The sequence below is a fragment of the Phyllostomus discolor genome, chromosome 5, assembly GCF_004126475.2.
Source record: "Phyllostomus discolor isolate MPI-MPIP mPhyDis1 chromosome 5, mPhyDis1.pri.v3, whole genome shotgun sequence".
In the NCBI taxonomy this organism is placed as follows: domain Eukaryota; kingdom Metazoa; phylum Chordata; class Mammalia; order Chiroptera; family Phyllostomidae; genus Phyllostomus; species Phyllostomus discolor.
In genome coordinates, this window is record NC_040907.2 from 112,574,684 (window position 1) to 112,580,595 (window position 5,912).

The 5,912-nt window shown below is 44.0% G+C and overlaps 1 pseudogene; it reads right to left on the reverse strand.

The window, feature by feature from the left end:
• Positions 1-2,382: 2,382 nt before the first annotated feature.
• LOC114497129 lies at positions 2,383-3,852 on the reverse strand (annotated as a pseudogene).
• Positions 3,853-5,912: the final 2,060 nt, after the last annotated feature.

Sequence of the window (5,912 nt, forward strand, 5' to 3'; positions counted from 1 at the left end):
AATGAAGACAAATTTATGTCTTTATAATTTGAATAAAATCTTTAATACTTATTATATGTCTTTCTATATTTTTATTCTTTATTTTAGTATGGGACTACTGACAATAAATCCTTTTTTGTGCTTGTCTGAAAAGTTTTTACCATAACTTTTGAAAGTATAGAACTCTAGCTTAGAAAATATTTCTTTCAGAACTTGGTCATGTTTTACCTTATGTTATTTGTGTCAGTCTTATGGTTGCTCCTTAAAGTTAATGAGTCTTTCTTCCAGTTTCTTTTACGCTTTTCACTTTGACTTTAGTCATAGCAGTTTTACTATAATGTGTCTAAGTATAACTTTCTTTGTATCTGTGCTGCTTGTAATTTGTAGAACCTCTTGCATTCAGTCTTGAGGTTGGTCATTAGATTTTGTGAAATTCTTAGCCTGTAACACCCCAAGCATTTCTTCTGCCCCCTCCCTTTTTTTCTTTATCTTTTTTTCCTTCTGAGATTTAAATTAAGCATATTTAGACTGTTTGGCATGGATCAATTTTTTTGTTTACACATTTTTCTTTCTGAATCAATCTACATATTTTCTACTGTATATTTTAGTTTTTAATTTAATTCCTATTGCTCAGTTCTGTTGCAACCAAACCCCTGTTGAAGCCATCTATTGGAATTACTTCAGTTCTAGAATTTCCATTTTACTTTTTATAGAGTCCAGTTCTCCATTGAAATTTTTATTAATTATCATAAACATATGAACTATACTTTCTTAAAAGTGTACCTGTCTGATAACTATAGTTACATTGCAAATCCTGAAGTTACATTGCATATCTAAAGTTTTATTACATTAAATCTGTGTTCCTTTTCTCCTATGTCTCTTAATTTTTCAATCATATGGTCATTTTTTCTGATACATTTACTTAGTATTGTTGTGTATGTTTTTAAATGGAGAGACTTTGAGTGATTTATATCCTTCCATATAGAATTTTATTTTCTTTTAACAGACTACCTGGAAGAACTACCTAGATTTAAACAGGAATTAAGACAACTTGTTTATCTCTCAGGCCTTGAGATTATGGAAATCTCTGCTTAGCTTTTTTAAAATTATTCTATTATTGTTCAATTGGACATGGATAACAGTATGCGAGTTGACTGTGGGAGTGGGGAATGGGATGAGTGGAGGAGGGCAAAGAGGGAAAATTGGGATGATTGTAATAGAAAAACAAAAAATCTTAAAATAGAAAACATAATTATTGGGAGTTCTGGCCAAGATGGAGGCGTAGGTAGAGACCCTTTGCTTCCTCGCACAACCAAAAGGAGGATAACAACCAATCTGAAATCAATAAATGACCAAAAGCACCAGAAAATCAAACTGCATGGAACTCCAACAACAAAGGAATTAAAGAAAAAATCAACCAGAGCAACCAGACCAGTAAGGCAGCAGACCCAGCCAGCTGACTCAGAAAAGCTGTGGTGATGCCAACCTTGGGAGCTGGCTGCCAAGCTTGGCGGGTTGTGGAGGGGCTGACTTAAGGGGGTGCAGAGGTGGCTGTGGATTATGGCAGTTGCAGCAGTAGGAGAAGATCTCAGTCTCACAGGAGAGTCTCTTGAAAAGGGTGTTAGAGATTAGCAGCCCAGCTGCACTGTTCCCTCTCTGGCCTCTCCCCCGCAGGCTGCAGTACTTATTGGGCCCTTGTGAGATCCATTATTCATTAATTGTATTTTTTTAATTTAACTTATCCATTTATTTATTTGGTAAATGGGTGATGTCAAATTGCTGTGTATTTAAATTACACTGAATATGTTTAAAAGAGTGAAATAATAGTTTTTATTTTAAAATATCAATTTTACAGGACAGCAGAAAGTGCATACTTTGACAACTTTAACCTCCCATGAAAAATTTTAGATGTCAACTTAAAAGTATGATGGGCTACTTAGTTTTCCAGAAGACTTCTAGGAAGCCTCTCTTTCACAAACCTATTCTCTGGGCGATGCTGTGGACAGCACCTAGTAGAATCACCTGGGGAGTGTGGCTGCTTTCTAGGGAAGATGAAGATTCCTGAGCTCCACCCGGACTGTCTTTTAGGTTTGGGTTGGGCCCCAAGTCCATCAGTTCTCGACAGGCACCCCAGATGGTTCAACATGTAAACCAACATTTAAGAACCATTGCTTAAAAAAAAAAACAAAACAAAAAACAAAAAACAAAAAACCAACAAGCTAGTATTGTACAGTATTTCAGCCATGGCTGAAGAGAGAAACACCTCACCCACACTTTTGGATTGAGGGTCAAACTGAAACGAGCTAAGAATCAGAGCTCACCAAGAAGCAGCACTCATGGGGAAGCCAGAACAAGGTGGCAGGAAGCCAGAGGGTGGCGGGAGGGGGGTGGGGTGGGCGTGGGACACACAGGGATGGAGGAGTGAGGCTAGGATCCTGCTTGCCCCAGAGGTTGCATTTGGGAGACACAGTGAGGCCTAGCCCTTCCCCCTCCATTGAGTGTGAGAACATCCTTGAACTCCCTTGAGGAGGGAGCAACTGCCACACAGAAATCAGAGCAGGCGCCAGTGGAAAGCAGGCATACTGTGGGGACAGGTGAAGTGTCTGTTCCCTTTGGTCCCATGTTGGCCTCGAGCACAGTCTCCGGGTGCACCTCCTCTGGGCGCTCACTAAGCTGAGCGTGGCAGCAGCAGCTCTTTCTTCTTAGGGTCACAGAACTGCAGTTTCTGGAGCAGCCGCTTCACCTCCTCCAGCATCGCCTCATACTTCTCACTGTCAACACTGAAGGAGCTCCCGCCTGCCCCCCACCCTGTGCCCTCTGGGAGGAGCAGAGTGCAACAGCTGGCTTGGAGACACTTGGTGCCCTCAGTGTGCAGCTTGGGGTCTAGCACCTTTTTACTTCCTGTAGTAATGAAGTCTCCTTTGCTGACGTTGTCGGATTCAGTGCAGAATCCTTTGTCGGATTCAGTTCATAAAGTCTTCTGTGCTGGTCAGGTTGAACTGGCTGTTCCATCTCATGATGGACAGTTCGATTGTGAACAGCTGCAGGTCTCTTCAGACCCTGGAGCTTGCCTCCTGGGAAAGGGTGTCCTGTGGTCTCGTTGGCGACGCTGGAAGGTCTTGCTTTAGGTTCTGTGTATGAGAGGGAAGCTTGATGAGTCTGAGGCCACTTCTGCAGAATGCTGAAAAAGTGGTTTTTAAAGGCCCCAGATACCAGTATTTGCTAATTTTGATGCCAGCATCTCAGAAGGATCCCCACCAAAGGCAGTCATTGCAAACAGGCCATTCTTTTTCACCCTTGATCTGTAAGACATCAAGTGGAATTGTCTCTCCTTTCACAATGGCAAGTGTAGCATCAGTAATATGTTGGACTTTGTTTCCACTTGTGGCAAAGAAGGTCTGACTCAAATTGCTGGTCTATCCCAGTGGGATGAAGCTGATGGGGATCTTACTGAGGGGAGCCTCATCTGCTTTTCGAAGAACTCCAGTAATAACCTCCTGCAATGTCCCATCTCCTTCGTCCACAATGATCACGTCAGTGTTCTCCATCAGCTCCAGCAGTTTCTTGGCCTGGCCCTCATAATCTGTCTTGATGACATCACATTTACACCAGACAAGTGTAAGATCCAGGTAGCGTATTTTTTCAAGCGGAGTCCTTGCTTTGCCTTTGCAAGCTGCAGGGTTGAGGGAGACAGTTGCTTTCTCCACTTGTGCATTGAAAGGAATGAGTTGATTGCCAAACACCTGAGCTTCTTTGTAGGCTGCTCTCCTCAGTAGATTATCACAGTGTTTTCCATATAGCCAATGGCTTCCCCCATGTCATCAGACAAACTCCAGCTGTGGTTTTCTTCCAAAGATTTTGAAGCATTTTAAAGAATAGTCATGTTCTGTCCTGGGCTGTACTTGAGTTCACCTGGGCAGGTGCACAGGCTGTCTCCTGGACATTCTGTTGCTCTGTGAGGATGCCAGGGCTGGGGCTGGAGGCTAAGAACTGTGAGGTGGGTGGGGATGCCAGCTATAAGAAAAGTCTCTGAGTGTTCAGAGGGGACTGAGGCATGGCACTGGCCATGGGGTCAGCCACAAAGGATCAAACCAGACCCTCTTATGGTATCCTGCTGGGAATGTAACAGAACAGACAAGGGTGGGGGGGACCTGGGACGATATACTATTATTGAAAGAAGACCCTGGGTCCATTATGTCCGCCGCGCTAGGAAAGATGTCTCTCAATGCCAGAGATTCCTGAAAAGGAAAGGAAATGTTTATTTAATGCTATGCTAACTTAAAGTAGTGACCTAATGTCTTTATCAAAAATCTTAAAGTCCCTAAAAACACCCACAGACACAGTCCTTCCTCCCTTCCCCCTTTGCCCAGTCCAGAGTACCATATCTCAGGAAAGGAAATAGAAGTCCATGGCTCAGGCAGTCCTCTGGTTCTTCTCAGTTAGTACTCCATCTCGACTGGGAGTCCTCCCTGGGTTCCCAGCACCCTCTGCTGAGTCGCAGGGATCTCTGCTAAAACTAGGTGGTGGTTCTCCCTTCTAAAGCTGCGGGGGTCCCCACTCTGGCAAAGGCATGTGGTCCTCTCTCCCAGGGCCACAGGAGTCCCCACTCTGTCCAGGCCGCGTGGTTCTCTCTCTCAGGGCTGCGGGAAGGGAGAGTCCCCACTCTGTCCAGGCCACGTGGTTCTCCCTCAATGGCTGCCGTGTCTGGGTTTAAATCCCCCACGCCAATCTTCTTCTGCAGCCCTATTTCTGACTCCTCCTACACTTGGGCACACTTGCCCTCAATCTGCTGTCTTCTCCAGCTTTTCTGGTCACCATCGTGGGTCTGGGCAGGTGTCACCCCATGTCATGGAGCCAATCTTCTCCCAGCTCCCACGCAGGCGCTGTAACTCAGGGGACCTGCCCCCCAGTCACATCTTGGGGGGAGATCCCTTTCCATCCCCCTGGCCTTGAGCATGGCCATAGCTATTTAGCATATCTAAGTGACCAGCCAAAGGCTATAGGTATGCTAAATGACCATGCCATGGATTAGCTGCAAAGCTGCCCTGCATGTTCTTGCTCTGTGTGCCCCTTCCCCCAACTCACACCTGTGGGAGAAGGGGTGAAGACACCTTAAAATCTCTTGGACACCTTGAGTTCTGGACCCCATTTCAAATGCCTATTTGGGATCCTCCCTCTTGGCTGCACCCTGTAACAGGAACACTGTTTTACTTGGCAACATTTTCCAGATTGGGGCCAATTATTCATTAATTTTAAATTACTTTGGGGGTGGATGATGTGGAGGAGAGCAATAGGTGAAAAATTGGGGCATCTGCTCAGCTTTTTAAAATCTTACATACCTGTTCAGTTTCTCAGCCTCTTAAGAATTTGTAAGTTCCTCAAGAGGAAACTTTATTCAGAATGGTGAGCTCATTTTTTCTATGACACCCTTCTCTCCAGAATTTTGATCCCACAAATTCACTCATTCCCCGAACTAAAGTTCAAGATGTGGGTCAAATTTATAACATATGTCAATGTAATGTGTCAATCTAAAGAAAAGTGAATGCCAAGTACTTCCATGTAAAGAATTTAGTGTGAGAACTGGTTAACAAAGTCATTGGAAGCATCACAAAACCAAACAGGGGCTGAGAAAGCAATACAGAGATTTGGAACAACAAAAAGGCTGTTTTTACTCCTAGGACAAGAGAACAATATGAGAAGGTGTTTACAGAGGCTAGGAGACTAGTGTCTCAGATAGACACCAGAATCAGACTAATGCTAGTACAGATCACATAGCAGACACGGCCAGTACCAAGAAGAGAGGAAGAAATGTGATCTCCCCTCCCCTTTTGCCACTTATTTTCCAATGTCTTTTAGATAAACCTAATGGTAGTTGAAAAAAGAGGTTGAGAAATGTAGTATCAGTCTTCTTTGTGCACACCAGAGGACAGAAA